At 46.6% G+C, this 21,059-nt stretch overlaps 1 protein-coding gene across 2 annotated transcripts in view; it reads right to left on the reverse strand.

Moving 5' to 3' along the window:
• Positions 1-9,965, reverse strand: part of LOC135818604 (uncharacterized) — a 73,120-nt gene extending 63,155 nt beyond the window's left edge. The window contains exons 1-2 of one of the 2 annotated variants that reach the window (XR_010553721.1): positions 9,554-9,965; positions 8,115-8,886 (exon numbers count right to left, since the gene is read on the reverse strand). The gene's annotated coding sequence lies outside the window, so the exon portion shown is untranslated. Of the gene's footprint in view, positions 1-8,114; positions 8,887-9,553 lie in introns of those variants that run through there. The other variant, XM_065331989.1, reaches the window with a different exon arrangement.
• Between the last annotated feature and the right edge of the window lie 11,094 nt (positions 9,966-21,059).

The raw sequence follows: 21,059 nt of genomic DNA on the forward strand, positions 1-21,059 counted from the left end.
TCACTTATCGAATGGGCGAGAAGGTAAAACTACCATTACAACTTCTGGCAAGAGTAAATAAGCTCCCACAAGCTTATATACTCTTGCTTCTGGTATGGAGAAATAGAATCAGGTAATAGAGGAAGCAAGTGTAATGGACAGTGGTAGCTTCACAAACAGGATAGTAGCAGAGGGCTGCCACTTTTCTGTTGGCAGAAATCAGAAGCAGTGTCTGAGGTGTTCAATGGCAGGGAGTCAAGGGGACAGCGACCTCTTTAGAAGTCGTCACATTTTTAGGATTTTAAGTGCCAGAAATAACAAAATAGTACACTTTGGTGAACAATCGTTTCGGTCGCTTTGTCGGAACAACTGATCGGAGTGTTTCCGGAAAATCGGAATAGAACAAGTCGAGGCCCTGACGATATGGATAGCCCTCCGTCCTGGCACATTTAAGTACATGTAACACGGTTAACTATGATCAACTAGTGACAGCGAGTGGAAGGCAAAAAAAATCAGACTAACGGTGGCAAAGTTATGATACTTTTAGTGGCATGGGTCAGGGGCGTAGGAAGCAGATTTCCAATGGTCCAGCGGATTTTTGGCTCATACAGGTCGCAATTTTTTAAATTTTTAACTCCACCCAGTATGACTACTTTAGTATTCACTTTGTCTTGGGGGTTAGGCATGGGGAAGTTGCCATACAGGGGTGGTGAGCCCGCCTATTGGCACCGGGAATACAGCTCATTCGACTCTGTCTCTACTGAATGAAGAGGGTGATTTTACTTGTAAAAGGATTGATATGAACAAAGACTGTGGTATCATGAAAGACTTGAGGTTTTAAAACTGTCCGAATTGGGAGAGCTGATGCTCACTTCCACATTCAAATTCACTCTTCAGGCACTAGACGTCCAGCAGTTTCTTGTGGACATTCAGGAACATCAGGAGTCATGTGTTTGAGCCTTTCCTGGCCGGTTGTACTGTGTAGGACTTGACCCTCCGCATGGTTGAAAACGAGCTAGTTGCCTTTTTTTTCTTTTTTTTTTGGCGAAACATCGCCGGCCGCCGGACCTGTTCCTATGCCCCTGTGGGTACATCATGAACGTTGGCCTACGTCGAGCATTTTGAGGGGGTGCTTGAGCACCCAAAGCACCCCCCCCCCCCCCCCCTGGGTACACCACTGGTATGAACTGAGCCTGTAGAATCTATTTAAAGTCCTGCACAGCTTGATAAGAGTTCAAACTTTTTATCTTGCATAGCACTGTAAAAAATACGCACTGAAATTAGTATCTGAAGAAAGAAAGAAAAATGGAGCAGGAATGTCTTTCAAACAAAGGATCTGCACATTCTAAGCCCCAATCCCAACCCCCCCCCCCCCCCCACACACACACACTCACATACACACTCACACACACACCCACATACATCAAAGTTCAAATTTTATAACTCCCATTGGCCTGCTCAAGCTTGTAAGTTAGTAGATTCTACAAAACAGTACCTGGAATTAAAGATGAGAAAAGCTGAGCAATGTGATGTGCAGTTGTGCATACTCAGTCTGCTCTCTTGTACGGATAGAGACACATGGCGGACAGGTGACATTCTCCCTCTAATTCTCCTCACACTGACATAGTAATAGAGCAGTACATGTATCTGATTCACGACTGTCCCTATTTTCCTATAACTTACAAACCATGATATACATATACAGAGATTACTCCTATAACCACCGTTGAATTTGAGTGGAAAAGATACTTTAGATTTGGAATTCTGAAGCTGATAACATTATAGCCGGTATATTCTTATAACCACCAATCCTATAGCTGATCTCTACCTGTACTACAAACACAAGAACTTGCTGGTTTTGACGTGGCTGGTAAAGAATCCCATCTGAGTTGCACTCTCCGGGGGATATTTACTCTTGCTTATACAGAACTCGATGTCGAGAATTTTTTGGTATTTCTACCAACGACGGGCCTGAGTCGTACACCAGGGAGTCGTACAAGCCCGGGTTTGTCACGGTGACTCCCTGTCACAGATCTACTCACACGATCAGTACTATAAAAAATGACTTCGGCTCGATTTTGGTGCGGGACGGCCCGGGAATCCCTTTTCTTTTTGTAAGAGAAGAAATTCTCCCGCCACGTATTATTGGTGTTGGCTCAAACAGCTGCTGACTGGACACACTGTGATATGGATTTCAGGGGCATAGCCAGGATCATGATCAAGAGAGGGGGGGGGCACAAATTTCCCCCAAAAGTACATGATTGTAGATGTGTTCTGTGTGTTCATACACACACCATGTCATGGTACTACATAACTGTACTTTCAAGTACTGCTAGGATGCCGCTAGATTTCCACATAGTCCATGATATGTACCGGGTCAATGAAGGCAAAACAGCAGAAGCAACCACCACAGTTGACATTCAAGATCACTCTTCAATGGTAAGCTTCCTAGTAATGAGCCAGATCCTGGATGCTGCTTTTGCTGGAATTACCACACTCTGCTTTGATCCCAAAATCAGATTTCTCCCCTCTTTTTTCTCTTTATCTTCTCGGATAGTGCAGGAAACCTGACTGGCTGATCAGACTTACCTTTCCTAAAGAATAGTGAATCGCATTTCAACTTGTACATGTACCGCTCTGCTTCCGCTAATATATGAGTGCACTTGGAAAACCATGAACGAAACTTATTTTTTCTTTAACACGACCGCCAACGCTAACACTAAAAAGCCAGAACTACAAAACACAACGAAACAAATTGCTATGCGGCACGGCTTTTTCTTGTGTTATCAAAGGATGAGTCTATAGGGCTGTGCGACAGCTACACGCTCATTTAGTTCATAGACATATCCCCTCTTGTCTACATTCAACCATCACCAGCAATCAGCGACATCAACACTAGGAAATATGGGCCAAGTGCCAGTGGTGATCTGCCCGGCCGATGCAAACGACTTTGCTTGATGTGTTCCTCAACACATATCTTGTGGTGCTGTGGAGAATCCAGTTTTGTTGCTGCTTGTGTGGATAAACAGTATGCACAAAGCAGAGAGTACTAAAATACTACTATATTACTACTCCCTGTCACAAAACATTACAATCATGTATTGACACCACTCCACTGCAGACAGGTACTAGCCTACTTGTACAGTATGCACAAAGCAGAGAGTAGTAAAATACTACTATATTACTACTCCCTGTCACAAAACATTGCAATCATGTATTGACACCACTCCACTGCAGACAGGTACTAGCCTACTTGTACAGTATGCACAAAGCAGAGAGTAGTAAAATACTACTATATTACTACTCCCTGTCACAAAACATTACAATCATGTATTGACACCGCTCCACTGCAGACAGGTACTAGCCTACTTGTACAGTATGCACAAAGCAGAGAGTAGTAAAATACTACTATATTACTACTCCCTGTCACAAAACATTACAATCATGTTAGGGATATCAGCGAACGCACTGCGCAGCCCATCTGCGCAGGTCAGCCTGGCCCATCTACGCGCGGCCGACAAGAAAACTCATGAACACTTTCATTTTTTTGCAAAATAAATCGTGCGAAGAAGATGCACGGAATGGCTGAAAACTAGGCTGAGGAATAGTAGCATCCAGAGACTCTCAAACAAATTCATGGTCCATCGCTTCTGACAATGGCAGCAAAAACATCAGGGAGCTGATTGCAGCAACTCTCTACCAAGCGCGAAGCTGGTTACTCACCAGGGCAGGGCGCTTCCATCGCGCAAGAAATGGCCGCGAGCGAGAAATGCAAGTCCGATTTTGGAACGATCCAACCAGGGAAATTCCTTGAAAATTGGCCTGAACACCTCTCATACTGGTGTTACACGATGTGCAAACTTTCAGAGAAATCGACCGGGGAGAACGTGGTGAGTACGTGGGTCCTCGAGTATCGCGTATGATTTGAATGGTCGCGGGGACAGAAGAACAGTAATTTTACGACTCCCAGCGGTGCAAACAGACCGCGGCCATGTTTTCTCTGTCGGCCGCGATCACGTTCAAAAAATCGATGACGCAATGCATGCGCAGAGGCCTGCGCAGTGCGTTCGCTGACATCCCTAATCATGTATTAACACCGCTCCACTGCAGACAGGTACTAGCCTACTTGTACAGTATGCACAAAGCAGAGAGTAGTAAAATACTACTATATTACTACTCCCTGTCACAAAACATTACAATCATGTATTAACACCTCTCCACTGCAGACAGGTACTAGCCTACTTCTACCTACTGTACATCTACACACTCTCAGAAATTTCCTTGACCATTTTGAAAACACCGACCAGTACGCTAGTATCCGGAGCATAAGCGCCACTGCAGTATAAGCCAGACCCCCCCCCCCCCCCATTTTTGCCACAGAATACAGATATCTACCCTTTTTATCACTGTTAATTTGATCATCGGAGTCCAAGCCGCACTCCCATTTTTGGGTGAATTTTGAGCGTTCAAAGTGTGGCTTATACTCCGGAAAATACGCTACATTTAGAAATATTGTGGACAGCTTATCAGTCACTGTTCGTTCTGCAGAGTTGCACGTGTGCTGAACGGACAGTGTACAATGGTGTCTCTCGAACCAAGATCGGAAATTGGAGTGTTTGGCACTCAAATCACCCCTCACCCCCCCCCCCCTCCCAACAATACGCCCCTGGATATGTTTGGAATGAATCCAGAAACCCGCGATATGCGTGTTAAAACAAAATGGTGTCACGATTTATTGAAAGTGATATAGTTGGTGGAACGAGTGTTCAAAACCATTTGAACTTCATACTGTTCGTCTTCTTTTTGACATGCTCTCTTTCCATCGTCCTTAGCTTTTGTTTGTTGTGAGCTGTTTTGGCTTTCTCCTATACCTCTGGGGAGTGCCAAGTGATGGTTTTGATAGGCTGGTGATGGCTGTGAGCGAGAGTTTGTCGGTCGGCGTCGTCCTCGCTATAGCGATGAAAATACTAGTTACTGCGCACCTGGCAGATACCACAACACGTCTAAGCGTCCAGGAGCAAAGGAATCTTGGGTTTTCACTGGAACCTAGTTCCTCCAGCATCGTGTAGCCCACCGTCGGTGAATGGCAGTCCAGAAAGGTTGAACCTGGTCTTCTGCAGCATCTCGCAGTCCTGCGAGGCACACCGTGTACGCCTGCCATGTATTGTACAAATAAAACTCATGCAATAGTGGACTCTACAGTGAGGAGTCTCAGCCTGTATGCTGCAAAAGACACAGGAAATGTTACTGGTGTCTGTACACTGGACGCCAACACCCCAGTCTTCTCCTACAGGATTTGTTTGACATTGACATTATGCAGTGGGTCGACATTGACCTGGTTTGGCAGCTATCGTAATAGTATCTGCCTGGTTGGATGTAGCAGGTTGGCGTTTGCTCGTCGTCCAGTCCGGAATTTTCTTGTAACTCACGGTGGAGTACGCGCAAGATTTGTGATCATCCCTGTTCACTTCAATATTATACAAACACAACGTTCCCTTTGTCACTCATCTTATCCCGAGTACTGAATTGCTGACAATATTCTGTCCCCGGGGAAAATTGCGGGAAAAAATCGCAAAAAAAACGCGGGGAAAAACGCGGCATAATATGGCATAATTTGCGGTGAATTTGCGGTAAATATGCGGTAAATATGCGGTGAATAATATTGATGTGCGGCAATTTTCAGTAAGTATGTAGTGAAATCTATCAATTACAAGTCTCTGGTGTAAGCACTCGTCATATTTGAGTACAAAGCCGCCACGATGAGACGTTGCTGACCGAACAGTGCACTGTGTGTACGTGTAGTGCAACAAAAAAGTTCAAAAAACGCGGGGAAAATCGCGGAAAAAAACGCGGCCGCGGAATCGCAATTTTCCCCGGGGACAGAATATTGCACCACACTTGTCACAACCTACCACCACTGCTGACGGTGGCGACTGGTTCGTCAATGGCGGTGACCAGGCTGACTGACTAGCAAGACAGCGGCCACGTTGTCAACCCAGCCTAAAGGCAGATTTTATCGATCCAGCCTCAGCGCCATGTTAACGATGCCCTAGTGACTGTGTGTCATGGATTGCATTGCCATCAGCGGTCATTGCCGTTCACCTTGGTGCAGCCCTGAACAACTGGCTCAGCCCATGGGAGTCTCAAGTGGACAAAGTTGTTGCCAAAGTAGCTCAGAAGATTGGTGCATCGTGGTGTAGGTGAGCACATAACTAGGACTTCCCAGCGCCTATTTGTCCAGGCTGCGATACGACGTGACATGCTGTACTGCACATTCTTTTCAGCACTGCAAGGCCGGCAGCTGGACCGACTGCAGGGGTCACGCACATGTAGGCTGCCTGTTGCCAGTGCAGCATTCTGGAACGTTCTTTCCTTCTGAGATGCGTGGTATAATAACTTTCTTTGCTTCAAAGCAAGTTGCTTACCTTTCTGTTGTGCTCATAGTGTCCATACAACAATAACCTGCTGCAATGTTTTATTTTCCTTTCCATTCCCTAACCAATGAATACTACAATGTCGATTCTCTTTCTGCATACTTTAGTGTGTGCCTGCGCGCGCACATGTGTTTGTGTGTGTATACTTCACTCGCCACTCGAAGTTCTATTCCCCATAACTGAAACACTGCCTGTCCTTTCAGGACCTGCCATCATCTGCGGATGGGCATTATTGTATTGTGTGTGTGTGTGTGTGTGTGTGTGTGTGTGTTTCATTCAGAATCAGATCCGCTATCATTGCAATAAGAGAAAATATGTGGGTTCACATCCAGGGCATTTGTAGATTTGCGTGCTTTTCTCGCCACGGGCGCATACATGGGACATTGTGTGTATGTGTGTGTGTGTGTGTGTAGCTCCTGGTTTTCTCTTTGTTGGCCTCCTCCACGGGGCGGCCTTGGCCTTCTGGTCAGGGTCGTCCCTGGGTATTGACTGGCAGTAGGCTTTTCATGCCTTGCAGCCGGTTTCGCTCGCGCGGAAGGACATTCAGTGAGCTGACGACCAGGGCGGGTAATTATTTGTTGCCGTCACCGTCTTCTTGCGTCCTTTCCGCATCCTCCGCAGTGGCGTGGCGAGCCCTCGGATCAATCCCCAGCCTGTAACAATGCAGTGGCGTTCGGCAAAAACAAGTGGATTCCTAGATGATAAAGGATACAGGTCACACTCGCAACAATTTATTCCTGCGCGGTGATAGCTGGAATTGTGAATTTGTCGTGTTGTTTGGACCTGAGTGGCCAGTCGTCGTGCGGCGATGGTGTAGTGATGTAAGCTTGCTGCGCATACTCCTCGTCGTTTCGTGAAAGTACGTCTTGTGGAGCCCTTGTGGGACGTTCGGTGCCCACCCTCCAGCTCAAGATCGTGCTTTCCTGGTGCATGAAGGCCGAAGCAGTACGCGTACAGACGTTATTGTTGAACAGAACATCATGATCACATTAATTTTGTTCCTTTTTCAGTCGTTGCATGTTATACTTATAGTGGACCTACAGCAGACTGTTCATCTGGTTTGTGATATTTCCTTCCTCTGTTTGTGAGTCCCTTTCCATCAATATGGCAGCTTGTTTTGATTTCCTTTTTTTCAATTCATTTTGCTGTACTTTCTGTTTTGTTTGCGCCACTGCCTCTCACCTTGCGCTCAGTTCTCTGAGTGGAGGGCGGCGTGACCCCAAGGGGTAGCTGATTGATAGTAGTAGTAGTAGTAGTGTGTGTGTGTGTGTGCGCGTGTGTGTCTGTATGTATGGGGATATTGTCTGTATCGGCTTTTGGTACTAACGTTCAAGTCTGTACTTGCATGTGTGAACATGAAATTGTTCGGTTCTGTGCATGCTGTGTTGTATATTATTGTATGTATGTGTGCATTTCCACGAACAGTGTAGACGAACGTGGACAGTGCATTCATCCCTCATCAACCACTACCCCTTTCAGACTTGGGCTTACGAGAGTTTTTTCTGCGTGCCTCTCATTTTTGTTTGTTTCTCTCTGATACTGTATTGATGCCGGTACCTGTACCTCGATGTGTTCCTCTATCTGCAGTCGCCTTTATCCTTCGGTCAAGTTAACGTTTTTTTGCTCTATTTATCGTGCAAATCAAAATAAACAATAATAACACAAGTCATGCTAGAGTGACGACATGTGCGTGTAGTAGGGTTGATGCGATGGGACGTTATAATTAAGTGGAACAGAACACACATTGGGCAGATTGATTGGGCATCATTGATTGTGCTCAGTCCAAACAATGAACACAATAATTATCTCCAGTGACAGACTGTAGCGGCTAGCCTCTTATAGTAATAGGTAGCTGGCACTAGTAGCTACTGCTTGTTTGACATGTGCCGCCAGAACCCCTGTTGTGTCATGCTATAGATGCACATGCCCTGTTCTGGGGCATACTGAGGTACTTTGATTTTGTTGACTGCATGTAGACAGCATCCACTAGTAGTACTCATAGCCCCTGGCTCTTTCTAGGTCAACCACCATCGCATGGATCGATCGGTGACTATGCACTTGGAGGTTGGAATAGCCCGCGCTGAACAGATCTTGCCATGGCCCAGGGAGTAAACTCGCTTACTGGACTATCCTGGTTTTAGTCATCCAGCATGAGTGGCGCAATTTGTCCATACCATGTTGCGAGCTCACAGTTGTTTGGGCAGGTTTTGAGCTGCACCACGAAATAAAGCGAAATAAGCACGACTGTAGAGCAAGGAAGCGGCGAGACGGCACTTCCAGGACGAAACAGGCAGTAGAGATGTGTTCACAGCATGAGCAACCTCTCAAACCCTACCGGTACTCCACAGTTACAAGAAAATGTCGGACTGGACGACGAGCCAATGCAAACCTGCTACATCCACCCAGGCAGATAGCTGCCAAACCAGGCCAATGTCGACCCACTGCATACCGGTATGTCAATGCCAAACAGATCCTGCAGGAGAAGAATGGGATATTGGCGTCCAGTGTACAGACACCAGTCACATTTCCTGTGTCTTTTGCAGGGTACAGGATAGACTCATCACTAAAGAATCCACTACTTCGTGATTTTTATTTGTAGAATACATGACAGGCGTATTCAGTGTGCCTCGCAGGACTGCGAGATGCTGCAGAAGACCACGTTCGACCTTTCTGGACTGCCATTCACCGACGGTGGGCTACACGATGCTGGAGGAACTAGATTCCAGTGAAAACCCAAGATTCCTTTGCTCCTGGACGCTTAGACGTGTTGTGATATCTGCCAGGTGCGCAGTAACTAGTATTTTCATCGCTATAGCGAGGACGATGCCGATCGGCAAACTCTCGCTCACAGCCATCACCAGCCTATCAAAACCATCACTTGGCATCCCCCAGAGGTATAGGAGAAAGCCAAAACAGCTCACAACAAACAAAAGCTAAGGACGATGGAAAGAGAGCATGTCAAAAAGAAGACGAACAGTATGAAGTTCAAATGGTTTTGAACACTCGTTCCACCAACTACTCTATACCACTTTCAATAAATCGTGACGCCATTTTGTTTTAACACGCATACGGTCCACTCTCCTAGAGTAAACCAGCATGCATGTTTTAGCAGTGAGACACGAAGCATCTCTGAAACTCACCGTGCTACTGAGGCTGGCAGAGGGGCGAAATCAGTCAGCTTTCGCTAAGCCGCGCGCGGTGATCAGCTGAAGTGAAGGGTGCGCTAGCTACAGTTTCCACCCAACTGACTCGGACGGTGGGCATGGGACGAATTGCTGAATGAAATATTGGTGAGCGATGGTGTCTGCGCAAGGAACGTTAGCTACAGAGCACGCCTTCAACGTTTTCAAACAGTGGCTCAGCCGCTGAGCTTCTATACTGTACAACTATTTCTGTTTCTAGATGTTACTGAGCTAGGCCATATACTGATATAGGGTGCAACGAAACGAGTTCCTAACTCCGAGGTTGACTGCAGCAGCTACAGCGGACTAACAGGAACCCAAATAACTCACCCTACTACTACTAGTACTACTACATGTACTACTACTACTACTACTAGTACTACAGAAAACTAAAAAAAACTATCTCGGACCAGCTGACAGCTCCAAGCCAAGGCCATGCAGGGACCATGGCATGGGCAAAGCCAACCCTTCACGTAGTACTAGTACTAATTATGACTCCCGATCTCAACGAGTAATCCCACACTGGCCACAGCCTAGCCGCGTAGATCATTAGTATTCATTAGATGATCTACCGACTGACTGTAGAGGGGACGGTTTCAAATAGGACACAGGTTGCAAACCGGAACGGACTCAATATTCACTTTCTCTCTTGGTATTTTGATTAGAAGACTTATGTCACAGTGAGACTACGATGTGTTATACATGTACTCCGAGCCAAAATGTCATGGCTCTGCGATGACCAGAAGCACCATATCAAGCAGGTGAGTTTTTGACGTGTTGCTTCGCACTGCGACTTGAGTTTTACGACTTTCGAAAAATCAACTTCTTGTCGCAGGTAAACAGCAGCTCGCCTCTCGCCAATAAAGCACCGCATACCAATCAAAACTAATGGAAGCACACACAAGGCTTATTGTTACTCTGTACTGGCCGTCGTGGAGCGATAGCAATTACCTAATTTCAGACCCAGAGTGAATTTGACGTGCACTCTAAAACGTGTCCGGTTTGGAGCCACCTCTGATTTGAACTTTTTTGAAGCGAAAAATTGGGCAACTTGGAGGCAATGGGTCAACACAAAGGAGTGGCTCAGTTCGATTGACTCTGGCCCCAGAGCAAACTTCAACATGCCAGTTTCCTTCCACAAACATATTTCGAGTGAAAAATCAACGCTGATGATCGGTTTGGGTCTATACAAATTTGGCTGTCAAAGCGTCCCAGTATCGAGCCGTCTCCTCTACTGTCCGGGCCGTCACAGCGCTAGCGGCACATGCTGCATGCACGGCCAAGCCCGTCGACGATCGCAGGATCTAGGATCGCATGGCATGCATGTAATGATGTAGTCTACGTCTGTGCCACTGAGTACTGACTGTTGAGTGTTGTGAGAGTGACTCTGTACTCAGTAATCATGGTAATGCCTAAATCATTAATGGCAGCTGACTTTATTTTCGGAGAAACACTACTGGAGTGTCATTGTAGTAAAAAGTAACAATGAAAGGCGATAGCATGTAGGAAGGATCGCTACCCTAACGCAAAGGCTAGGTCTTGCGCGGCTGCTCTACGGAGTGTTGAAGAAAGACTCAAAGTTAGTTGCTGGACGAACAACTTGCTGGTGCCGGAAAACTTGGCCCCCAACGATGGTGTTTGGTGAATCATCAAGCATAATGTCTTGTAGCAGTGTTCACCGAGAAAGGAGAATGCTCTAGCCGCTGCTGTTGTCCCTTTCATCCACGTTGTGCGTTAGGTGCACCGCGCCTATTGTGTTTTAGTATTCCATGGACACACATTAGCATTCTGAGCGATTGTGGAGCCACAATTTACTTCACACAGCGTTGTATTGTCCACGAGCGCAAACTTCATTATCAGCAGTAACTGTTACTCTTCATCCTACATGTAGCCTTGGACTATACACGGCCTTGTCAAGACAGCGACAGCTCTACAGAGTGTTCAAGTGAGAAACATTAATTTCAATTGTTGGTGGACGAACAAATCCCTGGTTCCGAAAAACGCGGCCTGCACCGATGGTGTTTGGTGGATCATCAAACAGGGTGACCAGCAGTGTTCACCGAGGAAGGAGAACGCACTCGCCACCACTGTCGTCCGATTCATCCAAGTGGGCGTTAGCTGCGCCGCGCCTATTGTGTTTTAATATTCCATGGACGCACACTAGCGTTCTCAGCGATTGTGGAGCCACAACTTATCTTCATGCGGCGTTGCACTGTCCAAGAGCACAAACGTCAGCAGTGATCCAGCATCATACATGTAGATTTGGAGTATACACACCATGCGCCAATGGGCCTTGGCACAACAGCGGCAGCTCTACGCAGTGTCCAGTGAGAAAAATGGTGGACGAAAAAATCGTCGGTGCCGAAAAACATGGCCTGCGGCGATTGTGTTTGAAACATCAAGGGCTCCGGAAACAGCAGCTGAGCCAGATCAGCCAGTCTTGCCAACTCTCAGTTGACGGACTCCGTGCTGCAGCTACCAGCACTGGCACCAGTCGGAAATATTTTTCCGCCGATACCCGTTGCTTCCAGTTTGTCAAGTGCATGCCTGCAATCCATTGCCAGGTGATGACTTTTTACTTTGTGTTATTTTGCTGCCGAGTTGTTCAGAACTTTTCAGCCCTGATCTGTCCATGTCTACACTTGTCGGCCATCCGCAAACTTCATGTGGAAGTTGGCTTTACCTACCCGTCGGGCCCAATGACTCTCCTCGCAAGGCTCCTGTCGGGCATCGGCAGGTCATCATCGACACAGCGTCATCGCCTGCTGATAACCACTCAACTTCTCAGGGAGATTAGCCGGCATGTTGCCTTTCCACGTATGCGGCACCTTCATGACAAGGCCATGCTAAGGGCAAAGTGAAACTGACTACTTGATTGTAGCTTTACATTACCGCAGTCAGTCCAGCACAATACACCAATCGTATTTCACTATTACTCGCGTGTCATAATTGGGGATATGGGCTGCTCCAGCTGCTCCGCCCAATATCCCTGATATGCCAACTAGACGAAAAGTGTGTTCTGAGCCTGTATCGCGTATAATAGGCTCATAGTAAACAAAATTAATTAATAATAAAAGTCTTAAAAAATCAGGTTTCACGTGACACTTCCAGCCGAGTTTTCCGCAACTGCAGGAACGCTACCACCCTCTAGAATCACAGTATAGTGGACTCTGCAATGAACAGATTATGAAACTCCCTGCAGATTTAGTCATCTCTGGTCGGACTGGTCTTGGGGCACCATGGAAGCTGTGACTGCGGGTTGCCAAGTTTAGTTTTGTGACTGATCATGCGGCATCTGTGACTACAACGGAAGCATAACTGCTCACAGAGCCCTGATTGATAACAGAGTCTTACTGTTGTGAATATTAAAATCGAGTGAGAAGTCAAGCAGCCAAGGGGCGTTGGCCTCAGTTGCAGCTGTGAGTATGCATACGGTACATATCCAACTCTATTGCTGGACACTGCTGGTCCATTGTTGCAGTGTGTAAGTGAACTGCAGAACCTATTCCGTGATGAAACACCTACTCTTGAAAGACTGAATGTTTGAGCTAATAGTCTTTTACTTCACTCTCATGCTGCTCATATATACCATACGCCAGAAGACCCTAAGTTAGTTCTAAGATTTTGTGGACCATGTGACCATGTGGTACTTTCACTCTACAGCCAAGTCAACCCACTTCGTCAACACACAGGGTTTTCCTCAGACACAAGAGAATGGTTTACTCCACTCTGGAGAAGAACACAGTTTGCTCTCTCAAACACCAACAGCAGATAACTACGGAACATGGGCAGCGTAACAACTGCTAGAATATTGAACTGGCGTCGTCCACACAAAACAAAAAAGACAACTGATAACCAAAACACATGCAACTGCCAACATGCATGTAACAGCGACTGAAAGCCAGAACTACAGACTCCGCGCAGGCAGGAACAGGGGAAACAGAGGCAATGCTTCCGACTCCGAGAGCTTCAAATAGCAGCGCACAACACAATACATCAACCTTGTGTGTCACCTTGCGCTACCGCAAACGAACACCTATGGATGCGGCACAGTACAGCACAGACTCAGTGCATGCACGGTGTAATAACTGGAGTACATGTAAACCGACAACGGTCACCTTGCACCCTATGCAGTAAGTTACACAGGCGGTGCCAACAAAAGAGCAGGGTACGTGTATAGTGCACACTCCAATGGCACAGCAAAAAATGTTCTCACCAATAGCCACTGCTAGCTGTTTGTCATCTTGCTGTGCCAAATTATGCTGCTGTATAGACGTGCCAAGCAGAAATGGACTGCTTATGAGCATGAACGGTACCCGGCAGAAGCGATACGTTGCCAGGCTGATGTACTGTCGGAGTTGGCGAACCACAGAAATCGTGTCGCATCTCTGTATGCTGGGTTGACACTGATTTGTAGAATGGCCTTCTCAGTATCGCAGGTCATGACGATTGGTGGCAGGCAAAATCGTAGAACAATGCCAAACAGATCTGGCAGCAAAGCTGGGCCATGTTGCAAACAGTTGTTCAGGGACACATTAGTGCGTCTGGCTTTGGCTGAGGCGTCATAGACAATTCTGACTTTTGTGATCGTCTTCTGTGGTATCACGACTGGTTGATGAGGCGGATAGGGCACTCTGGCACCCACAGGTGTAGAAGGACTCACTTGTTCAATGATGCCTTGTCGTAGCTGCTGCTGGATCACGTCGTCGCATTTGACCTTGAGTTCCGACTCGACTTCTAGGCGCTTGGATAGAGACCGGAAACGATCGAGTTGAATGACAGTTGAGATGAATTGCCTAATTGCTAGGTCGTTGTTAGAAAATTGGCTGAATCCTGGATGCCAACGCAGTCTAAGTCCCACAGATCTGGGATGGTGCAGGAGTCGGAAATCGAATCAGTTAGAGAAACGATAGCTGGCATGGCTGCTCATCGGCGTAGCTGAGTACTTGGAGTGACGTGTTCGGCCAGTCACCACAAAACCGACTGTGGTAGGCAGAGCCTGTAGTCCTGACGGAAGTCCTCTGGTGCTCCCCGTCATAAACTCCCAGAGGAAATCTGCACCGATCAAGACGACTGACTATCTTTCGGTCGATGGCGATACTGGTTGATGCTGCACTAGCTGCTGTTGTGCTAGATGCTGGTACCTCGTCAAACACAGGCTGATCAGATACCATGTTGGTACTGCTGTCAGATTTCTGTTGAGATTCAGGGCAGATCGTGACATGATGGTGACTCTGATTGGTGACCCATGCGAGAACACACATTACACTTGCGGGTGTCCTTGCACTGAGTTGACCGGTGTCCTGTGCGCAAACACACAATGCAACGCTTCTGTTCAATCAGTTATTCTTTCCGCTGTGCTACTGTTAGGTATTTCGTGCAGCTCTTGTCCAGGTGAGATCCACCGCAGAATGCACACCCTCTCATACTGCTGGCATTCCAGTTAACATCAGACCGCTTCCTTCTCGTGAACTTGCATGCGCCTGTCACCAGTGCACCTGCAGAATAATGAGTGACATCTTCTGCTGTAGTATCGCCTGTGTTTGTGCGGCGCAGAAAGGCGTCTTGCATGATAACATAACGCTTCAGTGCTGTTCTAAAGTCGTTCAGTTTCCATTGTGTCCCAGCATCTGAAAAGCCTCGCGATTCTTCGTCGTCAGGTTGCGATTCGTCCAGTTGAATCAGCGTTCGTCATGATCCGTATCCTGGTCACAGCACCATGTGACGATCTGGTGACATCAGACGGATATAATACACAAGAGACAATTGTGATATTTCTACGTTGTGTTTACTTCAGATACTGTATAGCAGGAAATTTTCGGACGGAAATATTTTCGGACAAAGCCAAATTTCGACCTTTCGGACGGATCATATTTTCGTACAGTGCTGCATTCTAAATACACGTGTTCGCAAGCAGTACGCATGTATGGTGTACATAATTTCACATGAACAAGTTTTAGTACGGAATTAATTTTAGTACAAAAGAGGCCGTGTACGAAATCGTACGAAAATAAATTCCGTCCGAAAATGTCCTGCTCTACAGTAGATAGTGTAAATAAAAGTAATGTAAATAAAAGTAATGTAAATAAAAGTAATGTAAATAAAAGGGGGTTTGTCAACTGACAACCGCTCTATTTAGTTGCTATTCACTCTTTAGATGAAAATTGTTTTTTTAATGATGTCGAAAATTATGCGGTTGGCAGTTGACAAACCCCCTTTTATTTACAATGCACTTGCGTGATGTCCACCACTTTCTGTACATAATCTAAGAGTCCTAAAACAGCCACTGACTTCCAACTACCAAGGGAAAGCAAGCCCAAGCGCAGGAGAACCGTGCGCGTGCGGGTACGTGACATATAATATCGTAGTGCAGCTGGCAGGCAGGGCATGATCAGGGGTTCAGGACCTGCATGTAAGCGCTCTGATTGGCTCAAACCCTGGCAACCGTGAATCACGTGCCATGTCTGAAAGTACAAGTTGTTGCGATTTGTGCTAAAGTTCAAACTGACGGAACACGTGCAGCGCTACACCGTGAACCATGTGGAAACAATAAGAAGCAGAGGAGACACGGGATAGCAGACATGAACTCAGGGTCAAACTGATAAGTGTGTAACGTGAATGCATGCAGTATATGGAGACAAAACAAAGTCATAGAACTCAGTACGTAACAAGACAGTACTACACACTAAACTCGTACATGTGAATGTCACAACACCATATGAATTAGCTCTTACACCCCACTTATGTTTCAGTCAGTAAGAGTACACATGCGTACTTACGTTGATTCCATCTTATTTCACTTGTACTACGCCATCGTTGTGAGCCTTCGACACTTGGGAATACACAGAACAGATAAGATAGCGGCGAGAGCATCTCCCCGCTCTGTGAACACAGCTCAGACGCCATGCTTCATGATTGTGTGTCCATGGAGTACAAGAACACAATAGACTTAGTACAGCTAACGAAATGGATGACGGGCGACGGCCTGAGTGTTATCCTTCCTTGATGAACATTGGCAGCCACCATATACCAGACTTGATGTTTCAAGCACCATCGGCGCATGCCACGTATTTCGGCACCGACGATTTGTTCGTCCACCAATAGTCGAAACAAATGTTTCTCACTTGAACACTCCGTAGAGCTGCCGCTGTTGTGCCAAGGCCCATTGGCGCATGGTGTGTATACTCCAAATCTACATGTATGATGCTGGGTCACTGCTGACGTTTGTGCTCTTGGACAGTGCAACGCCGCATGATGAAGACAAGGCTCCACAATCGCTGAGAACGCTAGTGCGCATCCATGGAATACTAAAACACAATAGGCGCAGCGCAGCTAACGCCCACTTGGATGAATCGGACGACAGTGGTGGCGAGTGCGTTCTCCTTCCTCGGTGAACACTGCTGGTCACCCTGTTTGATGATCCACCAAACACCATCGATGCAGGCCGCGTTTTTCGGAACCAGCGATTTGTTCGTCCACCAACAATTGAAATTAATGTTTCTCACTTGAACACTCTGTAGAGCTGTCGCTGTCCTGACAAGGCCGTGTATACTCCAAATCTACATGTAGGATGAAGAGTAACAGTTACTGCTGATAATGAAGTTTGCGCTCGTGGACAATACAACGCCGTGTGAAGTAAATTGTGGCTCCACAATCGCTCAGAATGCTAATGTGTGTCCATGGAATACTAAAACACAATAGGCGCGGTGCAGCTCACGCCCAACGTGGATGAAACGGACAACAGCAGCGGCTAGAGCGTTCTCCTTCCTCGGTGAACACTGCTACAAGACATTATGCTTGATGATTCACCAAACTCCATCGTTGGGGCCAAGTTTTCCGGCCCCAGCGAGTTGTTCGTCCAGCAACTAACTTTGAGTCTTTCTGCAACACTTCGTAGAGCAGCCGCGCAAGGCCTTTCCTTCACGTTAGGGTAGCGATCCTTCCTACATGCAATCGCCATTCATTGTTACTTTTTACTACAATGACACTCCAGGACTAGTGTTTCTCCAAAAATAGTCAGCTGCCGGCGTGCCATTACCGGTAATATAAAATTAATTAGGGAGGTTCGCGACGGTTAGCGCCATGTTGGATTTCCGAATTTTTTTCTGAAAAATAATGCCTTTCGGAGTGGAAAAATGGGACGCGATCATGCACAGAATTCTAGAAAAATAATAGTTTGACCATGACTTCGCAGCGCGTTCTCGAGTCGAGACAAGATTTGAGGAAGAAGCTCAGCCACTAGTGGACTTGCGGATTTGTTTTGACATTGGCGGTTTTTGGATAGCTCGGTTCTCCTGCCGACGTGTCGTGGAGATGAAGACGCGAGAGAGTAATCCGTCACCCACGACGCGGCCTCTCATTCTGCGTACTGGACGATGCAAGAAGCCGAGGAGGGGGACGCTTCGCAAACTCAAACGATCGATCGAGCTCCTGAAAAACGGAAAGGGCGATCTCCATCACTAACGCCACTGGATTCGACTCCCGCGAAGAGGTCGTTCAGTGCCCCTCTTCACGGTCGACGAATCGTTCATCTCAGGTATCTGGCTGTGGGATTGTCTGCGTGCCAGAATCCTGGATGTGGCAGACCTCGGGCGCTCATTGATTGCGTTGAAGAGAAGAGGTACGACCTGGGCAGCGTACTTGTCATTCCGTGTCAGCAGTGTGGGATGGAGAATTTTATAGATACAGATAGCCCTGTAACTGCTCAACACCCTGGCCCCGTGCTTCCACAAGCAACACCAAAGCTGCTTTGGGTAAGTGCGTTTTTCAATCTCATAAGATTTATTCATGATAAATATGAAAATGCGAGTCATTGCCACCCTATGGCTATGGAAATGTATGAGCACACTGTATGCGCGGCGGCCACGAGCGTCTGTGTGTTTGCATGGACCTTCATGTTTGTGCATGTGTGCACCATACGCATGTATGAACATGCACATGCATATGCGCTCATGTGGACGTGCCCTCGCACACATACTATACACACGTGCATGACCGCTCCCAGGGCATGTTGGTGTGACATGTGTATGCGGGCATCTCCACTCATGCACATGAGTGTGCACATGCATGTGGGTGGGTACGCACACGTGCGTGAATGTATGTGTGTGTGTACGCGCGCGTGTGTTCTATTGCGTGTGAGAGCATGCATGTGTGTGTGTTTGTGTGTGTGTGTGTGTGTGTGTGTGTGTGTGTGTGTGTGTGTGTGTGTGTGTGTGTGCACGGATGTGTGTGTCGATGGTGTGCATTTTGTGATTGGTGAACACTCTGATCCCTAAACCGCGATACCGGAGCTCCCAAGCTACAGCCTCAAATTGATTTATAGTTCCGCATCGTTGGGAATGAGTTCGCTGCTCATGATGCTGTTGCGGATGTTGCGGCCCTAGCTGAAATTGTCGAAGCTCGCCCTGATGCCAGTATCCTGTAGCACTCTGTCACTTTTGCATCAGCATGTTCGGCGATGGAGTTTGCAGAACATCAGCAAATGCGGCTGGCCACCCTTCAACCGTTGCTCCAAGCAACGTGCTTTTCTAAATCAGTTGCAGTGCGGGCAGCTGCCAGTGGGTTGGTGATGAAGCACTTTGTCTTGTCCTACAAACAAAGTGGTGAGCCAGCCATTTCCAGACTGATGAAGGAGCAAGTCGGAGGTAAGAAGCGGGTGACAGTCTCAAGGAAGAATATATTAGTGGTGGTTGAACACCTAGCGAAGAACCAGCAGCAACCCAACTGTAAGGAACGCCCTGTGGCACAGTGCTTCACTTGTTTGTGCGCACCGTAAGATACCATCATTTTTGCCAGTGTGGGGACACGTTCTAGCTCACATAGTTGAAGAACAAGAGGACTCAATGTTGTCTGATTCGTTCCAACATGTCAGCTTTCATTGTAGTTTGATATGGGGCAGTGCTAAGCGCTATCATAGCTACATGTACATGTATCACAACCAAGTGCCAACAGGAGAGTAATCATGGAGAAAAGTACCTATCGATAATGCGTGCACCCAGGGTTTTCCGGCAAATTTACTAGTTCAGCTATTCCATCCTTGTATTGTTCTGAACGCCGAGGGCTCTAGTGAGTTTATGCAACACCTTACAGCCAAAAATCCAATAAGTTATGACCAAAGCAGCAGCAGAGAAGTACAAGCAATATAGATAAGTGAATTTACCAATTTTAGGCAAATTTTGACAGTTTTTTGGATTTTTCTCCAGAATATGCACGGTGACCCCTATTTTCGCCGCGGTAAACCTGTTCCAACCCACTTATAGAACGTGTTTGAAGTATCCACATATGGGGCAAACTCAAAAATAAGCTGCAAAAAATATTCAAAGTTTCATTTTTTGCGTCTTTTTGTTCTTCTCCAGGAAATGACGACCTGGATCCCATCGTCAACCAAAGTGTACATTTTTCGGTGTTGATATCATCTTAGTCAATACCTCGAACAGTCTGTAAAATTTTATGTCATATTTTCTGTCCTAACTGATGTTATGGACGATTTCTCATCAATTTTGGGATTTTGTGTCATTTTGTGTCATCAAGGAAAATTGTGTTTTTGGCAAGACCTATTCAGGCAATTGAAAAACTGATGTTACTAAGCGAAAATATAAGGCTGTACCTATTCAAACCTGATGTCAGATTGGGCTGATGTTGAAATAAAATTTTTGGGCCTAACTGTCCCGAACCCCCTTAATTACCATGATTACTCGGCATTACTGAGTACAGAGCCAGAACACAGTACCGGTAGCACTAGACGCGCATAGGAACAGATCCCTAGATACTAGTATAGACTGCATGGCTGTACATGCACACTGCAGTAAAAATCGCAAAAGAAATCGTCCTCTCCACCGAACAAGTTGCCAGTGGCAACACATGCAAAAGCCACATACATGCACTTGACTTTGATTCTTCTTTTGTTGTTTTCTGTGTTTTCTCTTTCTCATTGATCTCGACAGTGTTGTGGTGCTCGTTACCTTACTGAGACATCTCGTGACCGTGGTTAGTGTCACCAACGCCAACGGCGGAACGAGGCAGAGCGCCGGGATCGTGCGTGTAAAACGCTCTGCATTAGCAGCTCCTGGCTGTATACATGTAGTGTAGAATGTTATTTTGCGATATCGCATCCAAAGTCAACAGAGCCAAGGTGCAAGCCAGCATGAGAGATCTTGAGAGATGAGAGATCAGCATGAGAGATGAGATCAGCATGAGATCAGCATGAGAGCATGAGAGAATGTAAAACTACCAACTGGAGAGTGCTATGTTGTTAGGGACGTGTCCCAAAGTGTCATCACATGGCTGTGGAGACTAGTACACACCTGGAGGAATATTTCTACAACAGTGATACGGAGTGATATGGAGTGCAGATGTATGAATAGAAAAGAAAACTGAGATGATGGGAAGTAAGTACATGTCATGTAAGTTGATTGTGTGGAAGAAATTCGAAACAAGATAAAATAAAAGTTTCACTCAAACATAC

The sequence above is a fragment of the Sycon ciliatum genome, chromosome 5 (assembly GCF_964019385.1).
Source record: "Sycon ciliatum chromosome 5, ocSycCili1.1, whole genome shotgun sequence".
Classification (NCBI taxonomy): Eukaryota; Metazoa; Porifera; class Calcarea; order Leucosolenida; family Sycettidae; genus Sycon; species Sycon ciliatum.